Below are 19,811 nucleotides of genomic sequence, written 5' to 3' on the forward strand. Positions count from 1 at the left end.
GGTTCAAGGCTGTTTAATATGAGAATTCGAAATTCAAATTTATAAATGCCTTAAGGCGTCGTCCTACCGCTCCGGGTGAAGCAACCCTAGAAATTTTTCATGAAGTCTGTCCCTGATGTCTCTCGTCCCGTCCCTACAATCAGGACGTCACCATTGAAGGCCTGGTCGAACCTACAATAGATATGAAAAAGAAGGCCCTCTTGGTGCCCAAGAAATGAAGAGCCAAATATGCTCCTTGAAACTATATTTTATTATATTCCATTGTCGATCGAGTTTGTCATATGAAATCAAAAGTATATTGTCTCACTGAAATAATTAAAATTTCAGTAGGACAAAAAAGTTTGCTTTGCTCAACTGAAAAAATCTGAAGACCTTTACAAGATTTTCTGTAAACTTTAAATTTAAACACAAAACTATATTATTTTTGTGTTTTATAAACATTTTCACGTAGATACTAACTAGTTTTGCTTTATTATTTACTTTTTGTATTAAGAAAAAAAAACCACTTTGTTATTTAAAAGGTAGCCATATCTCGTATTATTACTTAGGGGCTGTCCATAAATTACGTCCGCATTTTTCTTGAAGTTTGTACTCCCCTTCGCCATCTTGTCCCAGTTTGTCCAAGTTTCTGTAACCCCTCCCCCCTTCGGACGACCAGCGAAACTCAACCACCCTCAAAATCTTTATCACTTCATATATAATAAAATATATAAACTGTGTAAAATTTAATGAAATAAAACGGACGTCCATTGAAGTTGAACCCTTCCCTTTCCCTTTGTCCCACTTTGTCTGTCTTTTCATAACCTCGTTTCTCCCTTCCACTGTGGACGTCATTTATGGACTGCCCTATAACTATGACTGATTTTTGTGTAAAATAAATAAATAAGTGAATAAATATAATTAAAATCTCAAATATAAGAAATTATTATCTTTATTTTTTAATAGAATTTTAGGTTATATTATTTTATTGTAATTAATTTTGTGTAAAGATTTTCCTCATTTTCATTCCAAATTTAAATCGAATTCTTAACTTGTTAATTAAAATATAACTAATATTATATATATATATATATTATTTTATTGTATGATATATCTATTATTATTTATATTAATAATAATAAATAATTTAATAATCAAAGAAAAATTATAAATTTACATTTCTACATTTAGGTATAAAGGAACTTTGTGTGATTGATCCTTAAAACTGTTTTTCCCCCCCTTAGAAAATATTAAAAACTTTGAAGTTGTTTGATTAATAGAAATTAAATAAATAAATAATGCCCAAAATTTTTTCTATATCTATTATTTTAATGATAAATTTCTATATTTTTCAAATATATATAATTTTTCTCGCTAATATAGCGCTTCCATTTATATTCATGGCCCTGCTGTTAAGTTGGTCTTGGAAATTTTTTATTTATTATTTTTATATTTACATCCTTTTTTAGGTCTAGCGCTATTGCGCACTTAATAAATAACAATTAAAATATATTTTTAGGCTCTCATGTACATTGGCAAGTGAAAAAAGGCCGTTGATTCGCTTCAATGCTATGGCGGCAGTCGACTGAAACCTAACTTGCCTGTAAAAGAATATTAAAAATTCAAGTATTTACTTTTAGTGTATAATAAATATCGAATTAAATATTGACTATAAATTTAACATTTGATTAAAAATATGTTCATTATCAACCCTAAAAATGAAAGTAGTTATTGTTTTCTAATCGTCAATTCCTCAATATATATATATATTTATCATTATATATATAATGATGATTCTTTTGCATAAACATTAATACATATATATATAATCTTGATTCTATGTTTCTACAGAGCTAATGTATGAAATTTTACATAATTACAGACTTTTTTGATTGATATAAAATGTTTTTTGAAACTTTTCCTACTAAACTTCTAAGAATCGTTGCCAATTTCTTGGAAATGTTTTCTACTCGTATTATTACTACGATGCACAGTACATGTGTGAGCAAACGAAAAATCTTAATGATGATCCTTTTGCATAAATATCGATTACATAAGAATATAAGTCTTTTCAGTAAAATTTAGATTAATTAACGAATAAAAATAACTATTTCAGCAAATTAAGCAATAATTTATCACGTAGTAATATAATTAAACAAAAAGTAAAGAACCACTTAATATACTTTATTTGAATTACGGTTAATAAGACAAATTTATTGGAAAATTCGATCAATTGTAATTCTTCGTTTATTATTTAAAATTATAAACTTTAAAGGACATTACGAATTTTTAATTTAATACAAAGTAATGCATAAATTGTAGATGTTAAAATTTATAAATAAACGTGTTCTTAATATTTAATATTAACTTTCTGAAATTTAATTATAAGAAATGATAAATTTAATAAAGAAAATTGTAACATCCATTCAATAAAATTATTTAATGGATGTTATAATTTTCTTTATTCAACTTTAATGTTAAAAATTTACATTAAGTTTATAAACCAAGCGCTAACAAATATATATATCTTCTCTTATAGATATAATGTATATAACTAAAGATTTCTTCATTACACAGAAAACTAAGTTTATACAATACAAACTAAAATTTACTCCTATAAATGTAGTTTTACTGCTGCAATAAGTGAAAAACTTATTGATTGCAATTTCTTGGAAGAAAACGAGGATAAACGTGATTCATTCAAAATAATACGAAAGGTGATTTCGTATCCTTCAAAAAATACAAAACCAAACTTGTGTTTGGGTTTTCGTTCTAATAATTTACGTATTTGCGCAATGTGATGTGGTTTTCATTTTTTAAAAGAATGTCTTCTTTAACTTTTTGTTTTAATTTTTAAATAACTATTCATTGAAATTACACTGGAACTGCATACTTGTAAATTATTTGAAATTATAAACATCTTTTAAGTATTTTTATGCTAAATATTGATATGTGAAGATTTTGGATGTTTTGGGGACCATTAAAGTTTAAATCTTTAATTAAAAAATGTTTAACAAAATTAGGTATTATGCAAGTCTCCTCCACTCCATCGTATCCCACTGTGTCGTACAACACATTCTGATAACGATACAGTGAATACTCTCACACTTCTCTTTTTAGGCTGTCGTATTTGGTTTATATTTTGTACTTCTCTAGCTTTTTAATCAAAGAACATTTAAAACATTTTATCGGAATTGCATCGTACTTTACAGGTATTTCCTATTAATTTTACAACATTTCATTTCTGAACTAATTACTTAAATTTTTATATTTAATATAGTTCTGTTTTTATTATTCTAGCCCATGTTTTTATACGGATTAACCAAAATTCTTCTATCTCTACTATTTTACTTATTTCACCCATGTTTTACATAACAATTTGGTTATTCCAGCAGTCATTATAATAGTCTTAGGTAATTATATTTACTATGAAAACTTTTTTACGCGTATGCTAAATATATTTAATATATTCTGTAAATCTTACATATTTTGTAACGATATAACAGGACTGAAGAAGAGCATTAAGCCCGAAATGCATATTCTTTTGTGTCAATAAACCTACCTTTTCCACTCAAAGTGTTCCTGTATGATTTGTTCTCAACAGCAACCTTGTGCTAATTCCGAAAGAAATACCTGTAATTAGGGGAACAACAAACAACCAAGTTCTAAGAATACTATGACCTGCCAAGATCCAACGTACACCAAAAAGATGGAAGAAGAATTGAATAAGTTATTAACAAATGTCTGGTATTTAAACACAATTTTATTAGAAAAATTAAACTTCCAACACTAACTTTACCTGAATCCATAACCTCGTCAATGCAAAGTCATGGCGTAAAAAAAATAAATAAGTTAATTTTAAAATCGGTAAATAGCAAGGTTGAGGCCAAAGTTTTCAACGCGGAAACGTGTACGTCGGACGTTCAGCGCCGCTTTCCTGTAAGCCTAGAAGTTTGACAATGGCGTTTGGAATGTCGAGCATGATTCCACTGACTTTTCAAACACCATTGTCAAACTTCTAGGCTTACAGGAAAGTGGCGCCGAACGTCCGACGTACACGTTTTTGCGTTGAAGACTTCGGCCTCAACCTCGCTATTAATTTTAAGAGATACAGAATTAAAAAACTCAAATCTAAATTTAAAAAAGTTAAAGGAAAACATTCTTGTGAAGTTGACTATGATAATCCATACACTCTTAGGAAATATAATAAATTAGTTTAAAAAATTAAATTGTTCAACTATAAACGAACGGGAAAATTTGGATTTTTTATTTAAAAAAAAATGTTTTTTAAATATACGAATAGTAACGAAGATTTTACTCGGTATTAACATTTACAACTTTCTTCTTTTAAATAAAACTCATCTCTAACCTCAAAATTAACGACTCTGCAGTGACCGATGGATATATTCGTCAAGGGCAATCGTGTGGCACTTGTAAACTATGGCTATATCCGCAAAATAATTTTGCGGATATCGCCAAAAACTAGCCAAAAACTACCGCGAAAAAAAATTCACATAAAAAAGGAATTACGTGACAATAAAAAAAGACTTTATTAAACATAACTGTTTACAAAATCTTTTTCCAAAACGGTAATGAGAAAAAACGCATGGGAAAATACTTAAAAAATTTCCCACGTTTATTCTCCACTACATAGGGATAGCACCATACCTGACTAACCAACTGCAAAAAGGTTAGGCTTTTTGATATTTTTTTAATAATAATATAAAAGCTATTTTTTTTAACAAATCTCATAATAGATGGTGCCACAGACAATTTTAATTTTGTGTGGAAATCCATAAAACACATTTCTGGATTTCCCCCGTTCAATTTATTCTAAATTTTTAATAATAAAAATTGGCCACGATAAAAATTTCTATACCTAAAAATTAAATTTTTAAGATTCGTTGGATTATTTAAGAATAAATAATCATTCTTCTGCGATGAGATATACATTTAAAATAAATTATTTTAAACCATTTTTCAGCCTCATTACTGATATCCGCCTGATTTCATTTAATTGATCATTAACAAGAAATGTTCTTTTCCTTCGAGAGATCCTTGAGATTTAATTTGAATATTTTAATACAAAATGATATTTGATTGTATTGGAATTAATTTGCAGGATTTCAATGTTATTTAAAGGAAACCTTTTTGTATAAATGAAATTAAACAAAGTGGTTCTACGAGTGTATGATTTTCTGCCATATTTAATACGATCATTTCAAGTATGCGATTTTATTTTTCAAAATGGATAACATTCGATCTGAAGAGTGAAATAATTGCATAAATAAATGCTTTTTCTATTTTTAGACTTTTATTTATTTGTGTTTATAAAAATATTTCTTATTCTTCTCATTAAAAAAGTTATTTATTTTAATCGTTCGAAGTCAAATCACTAGTATATTAGAGCAGTCGATGGGAATCCAGGAGTTATTAACAGAGAGATTCTTTATTAATAATAATACAGTCAAACCCAATTCGGTTCTCGAACAGAATTTCAAATTCGTAATTGCACCGGTTGCCGAATAAGCTACTCGGCAAGAACCAGAGAGACACAATGGTTAACTCACTATACTTCATATGTTAAAGAAAGTCGATGGTCGGACCAATCCACGACAGGATTACTCATTCAGTAGTTAGTGGCGCTGAGATCGCCTCGCGTCATTAGACGTCACGACACGAATCATCGATGACGTTATTTAAATTATATTTCAATGGGCATGCGGAAAAGATACTACTGCCGTTTTTCGGTACGCGCCGCAGTTGAATTTAAATCAAATTAATTAATAAAAACCGCGTTAATTGACATTCGCGTAATATAAATGACATTCAAGAAATCGTGTTTAAATATGCTAAAGTTAAATTAAATAACAAAAATTTATTAATATTATATTATATTATATATATAGTATTATATTGCATTTGTAGATATTTTTATGCATGAAATACAGCTAAAAATGTAAAAAAAGGGTTTTGTTTTGAGGGTCGGAAACGGATTAATCCATCTTATATTGTTTCTTATGGGAAAATTTATTTCGGTTTTAGAACAAATCGGTTTTCGAACTTTAAGGAACGAATTAAGTTCGAAAACCGAGGTTTTACTGTACTTGAATTCTTATTATGCATTGTTTCCGATGTTCTATTAGTTTGAGTTTGGTTTTGTATTGCGAGTTAATTAACATGGAAAAGTCATTGGGCAGCAATTAAAAAAAAATTGTAGACCTATAAATTTCCACTGTCGTCCATCTGACTGACTGTCCTTCCTTAATCTCAAGAATGGTATTAGATAGATGAAAGTCGAAACCAGAATGGGAAAGCTTAGGGGCAGGAGGCCCGATTAACTATATATGAACATCCGATGCAAACCGGTAGACACAATTCAATTCAAAGCTTTTCCCCTAAAAGCAGTTAATAGATGACCGGTACGACTATTCTTAAAGGAAAAGTATGATATAGTACAGGGGCAAGCCACTACTAATAGTTTGAGGTGAAGAGTATATATTTTAAATTAAATAAATTAAAAGTATGATTAAAAATCGCAGCCCGGCATTGTGACGATGTCACAAATAATAATTGCTCTTATGTAATTAATGTAATTGAAATTTGAATAACTGTGGAAATAAATGACTGATTATTATCGCCTACTGAAGGTTTGCTTTTAGAATTTTCATTTTTTAAAATTTACTCTCATAAACTAATCGAGAAAAATGAAATTGTGGTGATTTTATAGTATAAATAGAAATAAATATATAAACTTTAATTAAATCTTAAGATCATTTTTACAATGAAAAATGCCATTCAATCAAAAATATCGGATGCATAATCGTAATTTTTCTCCTTTTCCTTCTACATTAGCAGATTTTTTAAAAAAAGCAAACGAATAAAACAGCGTAATAACGTCCCCCATCATTTTCTTTGAATAAATGATTTTCAAATTTTATATTGAATAAATGGTTAGTTACTATTATTTAAGCAGAAATAAGAAAAGTTGCACATATGAAGGATCTGCTGTTTTATACAATATAATTGTGTTATTATATACATACAGGGTTTTTCATAAATCACGCGCTATAGGAAATTGTGCAGTGAAGCAATACTGTCAAACGGAAATGAATTGCACACCTGGTCGAATCACTTTCGACTAATATAGGCTCAGCTGCATACCTATAGTTTTTATCAACGCTTATAAATCGTTTAACTGTAGGTTCCAGAAAAATAAATGTAAAACGCAAATACGACCAAGTGTTATCTTTTATTAAAAGTGAACAAAATTAAATAAAAACTCGACGTAACAATATGGTAGCAACGAAATGATACTTGTCCGTTTGTGCATCTATCCCGTACCTCCGGGAGAGTTGTCTAATGCTTAACTCCTTGGGCCTTTTTCTGCAACACCTAATGGGGAAAAAAATCCTCTAAGAATTTTAATTTTTATATTAATTAATTATTTCCACTTAAATACGAATCTAACATTAAAAAGTTAAAAATAATCGTTAAATAATGATTTTATTTGATAAATATAGCTGCAGGAAGTGTTATTTCATTTAACAAGGCGTGAAATTTCACACCTGCAGTCTAAAGCTGGAGGGGAGCTAACTTACCGCATCTGTTCAAATATAACATAATATTTATGGTTTTTATGCTATTAAAATAAGAGGGGACCGAAATAAACGTATGAGAAAAAAATTTTACTGAATAAAAAATGAAAAAACCTGCTGATGTCATAGAAAACAACCAATAGAGTTTTTAAAAATTTTACAGGAGTCAAATATGTTCCAATTTGATTGAAATTTTCATATACCGCACAAAAAAATCGCACAAATAAAAATCGCACAGAAAAAGACCGCACAAAAACAGGTTTGACTGTAAATGTGAATACTGAAAAAAGTTTATAGAGCGATGATAAATAGAAGCTTATTTTTAACGAAAAGATTGACAAAAATACAATTTGAAAAATAATGAAACACAAAAACGTTAAGCATGGCCACCATTAAAGTGAGTATTATTTGAATAAACAACCTCAAGGCATCTCACTTGTTTTATCCTATTTATTATTATCATCAATAAGTCCTTACAAAAATGTGATGTTTACGAATTCTCGATATGGCGATGTGAGCTAACGCGTTCATTCATCTTACCATGAAAGGTTGAATACCAACTTAATCTAAAACAAAATAAAAAGGCAAAGCCATATTTAGGACAAGACTAGGTCTCGGAGACTTACTACTAAGCGGAATCACTTTGACGCTCAAGCGGGTCTCGTTCTCATTCTCCAATCTTCTTTGGTATCACTGGTTTTGAGCGCGATCGTTCAAACTTCGCCGGCCAAAACCACGAGGTCGTCCACGATGCATTTTCTGTGAAATTAATCTATCCAATGTCGAAATTTCTCTCCGTTGCGTGTCGGCCCGGGTTGAATTTTTGTCGATGCCTAACGAAAATTTCCCGTTTTTGAAAAAAATAATCGTGGTTATTGTATCGTCCGAAATTATTTTTTTATTTTGCACAAACAGTATACAGTTTAACTCGATTATAACGTCATTGGATGTAACGACAACCTTAATATAACGTCTTTAGTGGCGTGCTAAAATCTGTACATGGCACTCCCTACCTTGTCCGTGATATCCACGTTGACCTTGACCACGTGTTCTGCGTCTTTCGTTCTGCCAGTAAAAATTAACTGAGAAACTGATAATTCACTTAATTTGTATCGGCTACGCGATATTTACAATAGTGTCAAGATATGATATAAATCCAAGATCGGAATGGCTGTCGAATCAAAAGGTTAACTAAATGAAGTAAAAAGATCTCTCTCCTCGTTAGAGTTTAGGAGCAAAGTGAGGTCAAAGGGAGAAGGTCACGCGGTGGCGCCCTCTGCCCTACACGTCAAATTTTTATCGGTCCCACGATTTTACTATACTAGATAATCTTTTTTTTCTTTTTTTTTAACTCTTTCCGCCCTGTGGGCACTAAGAGGGCCTCTTTTAGTAGGCCCATTATGGGTTCGGCCAGGCCCACAATGGGGCGACCGGGTGGTGAGGGACGGGGCCCGACATATCCGAACGGACCACCCCCCGAAAAATTCTTGGGGATTTCTCGACCCGTTCGGATTCGATCCCGGGTCCCCCAGAGCGGTAGTCTGCCATTCGGCCGCTATATATATACTAGATAATCTTAAAAAAAACCCACTTGTAACGACATAAAACCGTTTTAACGTCATATTTGAAGCACTCCCAAATTTACAAAATTAGATTACAAATTTTATTTAACATAGAAGATACTACGTATTCAGTCCTAAGGTCAGAGTTCACTTCTTAGAATGACTGTGGGTGGTACTCTCCCCACTGACTTCGGTGGGGTGAGATGCCTGTTTGTAGAAGAGGGTCGCCATTTTGTATTTTATTTTGACTCCGTTCTTGGTCTCCTGACTACCTACAAGTCTGGATTTTTTTATGCGCAAATGATTTGGGCACCTAATACTCTCTGCCAAATATCAACTCTTGACATGTACTCCTTCATACCTCTAAGTAGGTAACAAAACGGGCAGTACGATTTTATAAACAAGACATAGTCTTGTCAAAAACCTAAAGAATATATTTAAAATTCAGATAAATTTAAATATTATGTAGTTTAAAAAAAGTGTTATTTTTCCAAAATTAATCAGCTTGTTAAAGATTGCAATGTAATATTTCAGAAAAACATTCTTGTTTTGAAACGTCATTACATTTCATATACGATACGTGATAAATCCAACGAAGCTAAATTCTTGCAAGTTATTATATCAGCGAGAGTATTCAGCATAATACTGTAGTTAAAAAGTCGATCAGTAACTTCATTTAGTGTTAAATAAATTATAAATAAAAATTAAAAACAAGATAATAAAGACGATCATTAAAAATAGATATTAATATAAATATCAAATATAAGATTATCCAAAAATGTAGAGATGATTCAATGACAGAATCCCAAAATAAATAAATAATATATATATACACACGTACACATTAAATAGATAAGATTTTAAATATATAAATTTAAACAAACGGAAACTATTCAAAAATATTTTCAATTATTGATATTCAGTATATTTACACTATACAATATGTCATGTAGTATTAAATATATTGGCCAAATTACGGCTCTTCTCGACCTTTACTACGTTGTATACCGTGACCAAATCAGTGTTTTATATACAGTAAAACGTGTCCAAAACGGAACCTTAATAAAACGGAAACCTGTCTAAACGGAAAAAATATTCGATACCGCACGAGTCCGGTTTATACAGTTATCACTGTATATATAACTTATAAAAAAAAAACAAAAAAAAAAAACAGTTTTAACAGAGAACGCGGCTCGCGTATTTCTGATAGACAATATATGGCTCCGACGTGACAAGATTCGGCCAGCCCTTAACTTTAGGTCATATACCTAAGTCTGATGCATTTTATTTTCAAATCTGACATTAATTAGGAATTTGTTTAACGTCCATTAATTTCAAAAGATAGACTTACAAAAACTAAACAATTTCAAAGTTTATATAACAACAATTTCGCAATTTAAAAACTGCGAAAATAACATTTCATTTTCAAGTTATATAAGAACTGAACTAATAGACAAACACACTTCAAATATCACCGTCTTATTTAATCATTAATGAATAATGTTAACGATTCACTGAAAATCGTTAACATTTAACAAGTTATTATTATTATTAAGTTGTTATTATTAATACAAGTTATAATTATTATAATAATAACTTGTTAAATATTTAAATAAATCGCATTATTATTTAGTACGATGCGTTTTATTATCGCTAATGTAATAAATACGTTGAATATTTTTAGCATAAGTTTACGTGACTGACAATGATGAAAGAAAACAATAACGACATAGAGCTGTCACAATGCTATCATAAGTCATACTTACAGAATTATTTTAAGAACATCGATGAAATTATCATTATTTTTTTCAAATCCATTTTTAGTGAAGTTAGATTTTTATAAAATGGGCAAACAAAAACATATTCGTTTGAACAGAACTATTAAAAAACATTATGCAAATTTAAAAGTTATTTTTACTTTAAACGACGTTGATTTCCGGTATTATATTTGAAAGTTGCTAGACGACGACGTCTTTAAACCTTGAAGTAAAGAATCTATCGACGTCACAACTCTTACCTGACAAATATTTCCTCAAAGAAATTTTTACGGCAGACTATACGTTTGTTATTTCTTTTAAAAACACTTAGAAAATACGGATTCTCTGTCGAGGGTGGCATTGAGTTCCGGCTTGACCGGAATTCAACAATTTTTAATTTCTTCCTGTTAGAAAATGTAAAAACAATAAATAGTTTCTTACGACGTTTTATTATTAAAATATATATATATTGTTTTTTATTACAATAAATATAATAAATAAAAATGATGGAACTACTAAACAGTTAAAATAATAACAACAATAATTTCTCACATAATTACTCCTATTCTATTAATAATTATCCTATACAACGAATTTTTCATTTACGTTTCCTCAAGATTTCACTTATATTTTTAATTAAATGAATTTTTTATTTGATATTTTTAATAATGACGAGTGTTTTATGATAATAACAGTCAATATATTATCGTATATTAATGGGGAAAAACGTCGACATTTTTTAAAATGTATTATAAATTGTTCATTAAAAGTTATGCAAGGATACTGATATATACACTCACATTGTCACGCAAAAAAAAAAAATACTTAAAAGAATTACAATATATTTTGTAATTGCGAGAAACTTTTTACAGATTTGTATACCGGTTTTATTCGAATAATAACCGCCCTCGATCATCTCGTAGTTAAAGCTTGAAATTACAAATGGGAGAATACTACCCGTCAATACTCAAAAGTATTCGAGATTGGAGATATCAAATACGACATCAATAAAAAATAAATTCGAATAAATCGATCCATATTTATAGTGTTTGTTTCTTTCATACCTTTTGCTTAGTTTCTTAAATAAAAATCTGCAGTAAGTGAGAATAAAAACAATTATTGATTAATCTATTATGATTAAGAGAAGAGTAGTTTAAAAAGGCTACTGAAAAACTCAGTTAAAAAAAAAAAGCGAACTTTCATTTCTTGAAATTTTGTAAATTGTTTTTCTTTTCATTTTACTCTTTTAATTTATTTACTATATCGAAATATATAAAATAAGTTACATTAAATAATTAATTTCACTAAGAATCCGGGTATTTGAATATTTAAGATGTGATTAAAATTCGAATTCGAGAAACCGTTGTTCGCCCATCTTTACTTTAAATAATAAATCTTTGAATATTCGCCGTGGCTGTTATTCGAATGAAACCGGTAATGCTATACGCAATACTTTTTCATTAAATAAATTGTACGTTATATAAAATAACTTAAATATACATGTAGAATATTTTATTTTTAACATTTAAACAATTTATGAAATTGTATAACTATTTTATCTAAAAGAATAACAAGCTTTAAATAAGAATTTAAATTAAATTTTAAATATATTTATTTATTTGAACTTTAAATAGAAATATTTCAATTACTGAAATATTTTTTAAAAGCAGCAGTCAGAGGAAAAGCTCGATTAAAGCACAATTGAAAAGTATTAAAACAATTGAACGAAATTAAATGTGCGTGTGTTGATATTTAATAGGAAATTGGTCTAAAATAATTATTTTAATCAGCGGAATAAAAGGAAATATTTTAATAATTTATTGGATATTTTAAATTAGACTTTTTAAATTATCTTAGGTGAAAAACTGATTTATCGCTCCTGCAATTATATAGTGACGTCAAAGTTGAAATATTTCTAAAGTTATAATCTATTTCAGAGGTTATTATTATTTATAATTACTTCTATTGTCGAACATAAATTGTTATTAATTGAAGTTCGTATACATTATAAAATCTATATTGCATTTCAAAATTGAAAAAAAAACAAAACAAATAATATATGGCTTTTTAGCATTTTTGAAAAAATAAATTATTTAAATGTAAATTGAGAACTGAATATTATATTTAAGGTAATTGAGGTAAAACCTCGCCACTAAGCGAGGTTTTACCTCAATTTTCTTACGTTTATATTTACCTTAGATTAATATGCTTTCACGTTATGGTGTAATGATACGAATTAATTAATACGTTGTATACTCTTTTTCTATTACGTTCCTGCAACTCTACTAACAGGCGCCAGTAAGTTACATGCAAAAATTTAGCACTACGTCTGGCAAACTAGCTACGAAAAGTGCAAATTTTATTAAGGAGAAACTGTTTTCATTAAGCAGAAAACCAGACAGAAAAGCTGCGAAATGTGAGATAAGTATTGTCATTGTGTAATTTGGGTTACCTAATGCTTCGGAAGTCAGAATAAACACGATTTAACTCTTAAATTCTAAAAATATTCATGAGAATTGAGTGTTTAGTTAGTTGTATGGATTGACTCGGCCATATACTTTCAAGAAAACCTGGCCTGAATAAGTTTAACAGACAGTGTATGGAATCGTAAGAGATGCGCCGTAAAGACAGGCAAATTTCAAGAAAATTTTGTGTTCAAAGACTATCTGTAACAAGTTAATTTCATAAATAAAAACAAAACTTATGGAACAAGTCAAACCGCGATTCCATTGCAACTTACAAATTTTTCGTTCAAAAATAAATTGATGGAATAAAATAATCCAGGATTATTTTCTTTCAGATTAAATGCAAGTTACTTTGGACAAATAATGCTTTTGTTTTAACGAATATAAAATGAGAATAAGCAATTAAGTCATTCTAATTTCTAAACAGTTTAGTTAATTTGTTTCTCTGATTTAAACCTAGCCATCTCGGCCAGGTTTATCGTATACCGGATGATAACCTGTCCGAACTACTTTATCATATTATTTCGTATGTACTGAGAAACCAAACAACTCTTCAACAGGTTTACTCGATTCAGAATGAAAGTGGAAGCGATGTAATACAGAAATGTACCTCGAACTAAGCGTTCGAGGTACATTTCTGTATTACGTCACTTCTGTATTACGAGGTAGCCAGATTTTACTTCATATATAATTATTAATTTATTTTCTCTCCACGTTTTCATTTTCAATTTACGTTTACAGTTGTTATAAAACAAGGATTGAAAATCGTGTTATTTGTTATCAACGTTAAAACATTTTATTTTTAATTTCATAACCGAAAATCTGGTTTTAGTGTAGAAATATTTTATAATTTATAAAACAAATTATAATTTGATATATTTTTGTATCCGCGAATCAAAATACTTTCTTTGGGAAAACAAATCTTGATCTCAAGAATAAATTATTGATATCAGTAATTAAATATTAACTGTTACTTTCCCTGTTATAAATATATAAAACATGGAAATTGGAATTGTATTTGAGACCCCCCTGAACCCAAAAAAGGGAAAAAATTTCGTAGGTGCGTGTGTGTTGACATCTATTTCGTTTAATATTTCAGGATGTGATAGAAATTAAGTAACAAAATTTGGCATGTAACTTGTATACAGGGACACAGATGCTATTGAATTTTGGTTATTAAAGGTCGAGGGATTGAGAGATAGGGGTCACGTGTCATATATCTCGAATGAGGTCAGACTTAATGAAGATTTTACTCGTTATTAGCATTTACAACCTTTTTTTTTCTTTATAAAATTCATCTTTATCCTTAAAACTAAAGCCTTTCTTATTTTGTAACATTAATATATCAGTTATTTTTCAAACACAACATCATAACAGATGGAGCCACAGACAATTTTTATTTTGTGGTATGTCTTGGTGTTTTTCACCGGATTTGATTAAATATTTTGAAATATTTCGGAAACATTGTTATGTTTTAAATCCACGAAAATCTGTTTAAGCAACATATCAATTTATTTCATAAAAGCAAATTTATTTTGGCAAATTAAGAGGTAAATGAAATAAGACATTTCTTTTAAGTATTCATCGGCCTATATTTTCTATACAATACGTATCTCTTAGGGGAAACTTGCTTAATTCATACTTGCGCCTAATTCGTACTTCGCTTATATCTCGACTCCGGTAATAGCTATTAGTGCCTTTAGTGACAAAAAAAGTAAATAACAGTCGGCCATATTACCATCTGACAGACAACACGCTGTTACGCTGCTTCCGACAAAAATATTGAAAAGGTAAGTTTTTTCAACTTTTTCTGTAATATTTTTGCACATTTCGTAAGAACGTTCTTCAAATTGGATCGTGTATAAGTTTTTTAACTATCTGTGACGTATTAATGCGTATTTTTGTGATTTCACCTGATGTGATGATATATGAGTATTTGTTGTCAAATTTCTTGGAGGCAAATGTAAAACTTGTTCGACTCTTGCGCCTATTTCGTACTCCAGGCAAGTTCTTAAAACGTACTGGTTCGATTTAGGAAAACCATTTTATGATACACAATGAATGTCACAATAAGCTATTACCGATTCGTAAACTGTTATTTTTTTACTAAGTTACTGATTTCAAAAATAACCGCAAAAGTATGATCAAATGCACACGATGTGAGATATGGGTATATGAACTTTGCGCAGGAACCAATAAAAAGCAACGGATTACAACTGCGATGACTGCCAAGAATTGGCGAAGACCATCAGCGAATCTACACACGTAATAATACATTATTGATTAAGATTTTGATTCTTAAGATGCAAATCAATGATAGGATCTCAAAGTACGATTTAAGAATATATCAGTACGATTTAAGATGAATGGTTCTAAATCGTACTTTTTTAGTGTTTTTTTAAATTGTTTATTTCTCAGAAGTTTATAAGATTTATGCTAAATTTGATTATGGTAGTAATAAAATATTTCTCAAATAAAAGTTACTTAAAATGAAAAATAATTTTTGTTTATTAATTTCGATAATATGATGGTTTTTCCTTAAGGGGTACGAATTAGGCAAGTTTACCCTATGTCCGTTATTATTTAGTAGATAAATATACTGGGTATACGAAAATATTCAAAATAAATTTATAATTAAAATTTAAACATTTTATTAAAACAAATTTTGATGATTGATTTCGTTTAGTAACAACCAGAGAATCTGAATATTGATAATAATTGTTACAAAGGAAAACTAAAAATGAAAATATTTGTAGGGATATTTCAAAATGCATGATGATTTTTTAAAATAATATAAATCATACAAATGACTTAATAAATTGTTTTACGTTAATAATTGGCAATTTTTAAAAAAAAAATGTGCAAAAATATTTATTACTAGCAGGTAGGTCCGGCGTTGCTCGGGCAAAAGTAACGATAGCGAAGATTAAGATTATTATGTTATAGTCACAAAAAAAGAGTAATTTCATCAACGAACTAAGTTTTTCTAAAGAAAGGTCGAATTTGAAAATCGAATGTTCTAATATTGTTCGATTTTCACGACGTGTTCTGATTATATCCTTCGATTTTCATCGAATGTTCTAAAGAAGAAAGGTCGAGAAAAACCAAACTAATCTGTTTACATTTGAAAATCGAATATGTTCCAACATATTACTCTTTTTCTTTTTTCTTTTTTTTTTCCAGCGCTCGTAAATCTTGCACGTCGCTTTCTCTTGTTCTCCATTGTTACTTAACACTTCCATTGTTACTTAACACCAAGGGCGTCGCCAGGGGGAGGGGCAGAGGGGCAGTTGCCCTCCCCTAGAAATTCGAAAAAGTTATTTAAATGCTAAGTTTTAATTAAAATAATCTTCTTAGGCTTCTTGTAAGTTAAAGAAAATGTTTTATTTGAGATATTTCTTTTCCGGTACATAGTAAATGATTAAAACTTTATGAATCGTTTCTATTTTACTTACATACAATTCATATCCTCTATCAATTTACATCATTTTGCCCCCCCCCTTACCCATTGGCTGGCGTCATCCTTGCTTAATACTTACATTGTTACTTAACATTTCCATTGTTGATGGAAGTGTTAAGACTTAATCCTGTCCCTCTCCCCCGTGGGGAGGAATTTCGAAAAATCCCTTTTAGCATGCGTTCTCGTGACGTACCCTAACTGTGTACCAAATTTCAACTTTCAACTCCTAACCGTTTGGGCTCTGCGCTGATTATTATTATTATTATTATTATTATCAACTCGTCTCGATTATATATATAGATTGATAAAATTAAACAGTTATATTTCACAGGAAAATAATATAAATGAAAATAATGTATTATCTATTTATGAAATGAATAATCATTTTGTCTTAATTTCGATCCTATTTATTTTTAATTTCAAAAAGAAAGTGGATTCTAAATTATTTTTTAAAATTGATGTAAATTTTATAATATTAAATTCAGAAAAGAGATGTGAATAAAGCGTTATCGAGTGTTAATTTAAAACTAAACTAGCAATTATTTATTGTGACATTGTCATCAATGCCAGGCTGCAATTTTTAATTAATTTAATTTAAAATATATGCTCTCCACCTCAAATTAGTAGTATCTTGCGCCTGTACATCATACGTTTCCTGTTAGCAACAGAGTCGTGCCGTCATCTATCTAACTCCTCACAGGAGAAAATTTTTGAATTGAAATAATATGACTTTCAGTTTGTATTGGAAGTTTTTATAGAGTTAATCGGGACATACGGTTTACTTATCTTGTTTCAGATTTCGTCTGTCTAACTCCGTTCTCAAGATTAAGGAAAGACAGACAGACAAACAAACGATAGTGGAAATTTATAGGTCTACAATTTTTTTAAATTGCCAAACTAAAACAGAATGAATGTCTTTGTTATAATTAAAAGCGAAAAATAAATATAGTATAATATTTGATGATTTCAAAAGAATGTAATTAAATATAGCTATTGGAAATATTAATTTATTTATTCATTGTATTGTGTAAGTATGAACTGTAACTGCATTCAAAACCTTAAACATCAAAAAAGTAGTATTTTAAAAATTGATAAAATGTCAAAGTCGATTAAAACTGACACAAAATTTTCTTACAATATCTTAAAATAAATATGCATATTTATTTTCATTAATTCTGAGATATTAATTCTAATAATTAAGATAAAAATAAATTATTTAAGATGTTAAATCAGAATAGATATATTTTTTCTAATTATGTATTTTATTATTATCTCAAGTGTTGTGATTTATTTTTTATGCGCATCATAATATGTGTTAATATTGTTATGTTAGTATTATATATTACATATATAGCCTATTTACGTAATATTTTGGAATTCTCCATATATTATGTAATACTGATTACTCATTTTTATTTTCCCGCTATTATATATAACAGAGGGAAAATATGGCTATCGGTTAAAAAAATGACACCCCAAGAATTTTACATTTTTGAACTCGGGGACCTTGAAACGTCGAGTGGGTGCAAAAAAAAAAAAAAAATATATACAGTCAAACCTGTTTTTATGCGGGGGATAGGGACCGCATTAAAAAAAACGCATTAAAAAAAATCTCACGAAACTTCACGAATGGCTGTAAATAATAGTTTTCGCGACACAATTAAAAAATATTTTTTTTATGCGGTCAACAGGGACCGCATAAAAAAAGTCTCACATAGAAAATAACTCAAAACCGTACGAAATAGAATTTATTGACAATAGATGTCAGCACTTGAGTGCATCGTCTGGTCTATCGTCTGTTTTACATATTTTTGTCCAGGTGGTGTTTTGTTGACTTAAAAAGTAAATTATTTCATTTTTCGCATATTCATGCAATAATATTACTATAATAAGTGCATTTATGCTATAATAAGTTTATTTAGCTATAATAAGTCAACGTAAGACATGACGAATCGCACGAGACTAGAAAATCGCACAACAAAAACCGCACAAATTAAAAATTCGCATTAAAAAAATCGCGCAAATAAAAATCGCACATAAAAAGAGCGCATAAAAACAGGTTTGACTGTATATATATATATATATATGTAGATGTTAGTGTGTGGGGGCACAATTTTGTTCACCCATTTTAAAGCTTAATTGTTATTAATTATTGTATCACCCACTTTGAAGCGTTTTATTAGAATTTACAATTTGTTAAATTAAATACGCTTGTAGCCTCAAAGTTAACAGTACATTAAACGGTTAGCCTATCAGTTACGACTATTATTAAAAGGGCTTATCACATCAAGATGAGAAGGAATACAATCGGTAAATGACCAAACTCGAATAATTGCTTTAATTAATATAGGAAATGCATTTCGGGTACTCAGACCTCTTATCAGCCCATTGAAAGTTAAACAAATACAGTGGTATTAAACACAATTTCCAGACTGAATTATTACAAACTAGCAGATAAACCCGGCGTTGCCCGGGCAAAAAGTAACGATAGCGAAGATTAAGATTATTATATTATAGCCAATCTTATCCGTTTTCACAGAATGCAAGAATTAGGTCCCCTCCTGTTTCCAGACTAATTAGGGAAATTTCAGATGGGTCTAAAAATATGTTCGATTTCCCGCAAAAACGCAAAAAACCGTATCTGCGCCTGTAAATCTTACACGTCGCTTTCTCTTAACACTTCCATTGTTACTCAACACTTCCATTCTTAACACTTCCATTGTTAAAGAATACATTTCTTTCATCCCCACGTGGTACCCTACTAAAACGCAGTTAAAAACAAAAAATTGCATCTAAAATAGTACAGTAGAAGCTGAGTTCTTTAGAATAAGCCTTAATCCTGTCCCTCTCCCCCGTGGGGGGGAAGAATTTCGAAAAATCCCTTCTTAATGAGCGTTCTGGTGACGTACCCTAACTGTGTACCAATTTTCAACTTTCAACTCCTAATCATTTGGGCTCTGCGCTTATTATTATTATTATCTCGAATATAT

The 19,811-nt window shown here is 29.5% G+C and overlaps 1 long non-coding RNA gene across 1 annotated transcript in view; it reads left to right on the forward strand.

Annotated features, from left to right (window-relative positions):
* The window catches only part of LOC136989116 (uncharacterized), a 65,751-nt gene extending 57,328 nt beyond the window's left edge, over positions 1–8,423 (forward strand). Inside the window, exon 2 of the long non-coding RNA XR_010882863.1 lies at positions 8,189–8,423. This is a non-coding gene — a long non-coding RNA (uncharacterized lncRNA). The remainder of the gene's footprint in view (positions 1–8,188) is intronic.
* Positions 8,424–19,811: the final 11,388 nt, after the last annotated feature.

Source organism: Centruroides vittatus, unplaced genomic scaffold (assembly GCF_030686945.1).
Source record: "Centruroides vittatus isolate TY-2023 unplaced genomic scaffold, ASM3068694v2 scaffold_435, whole genome shotgun sequence".
Taxonomy (NCBI): Eukaryota; Metazoa; Arthropoda; class Arachnida; order Scorpiones; family Buthidae; genus Centruroides; species Centruroides vittatus.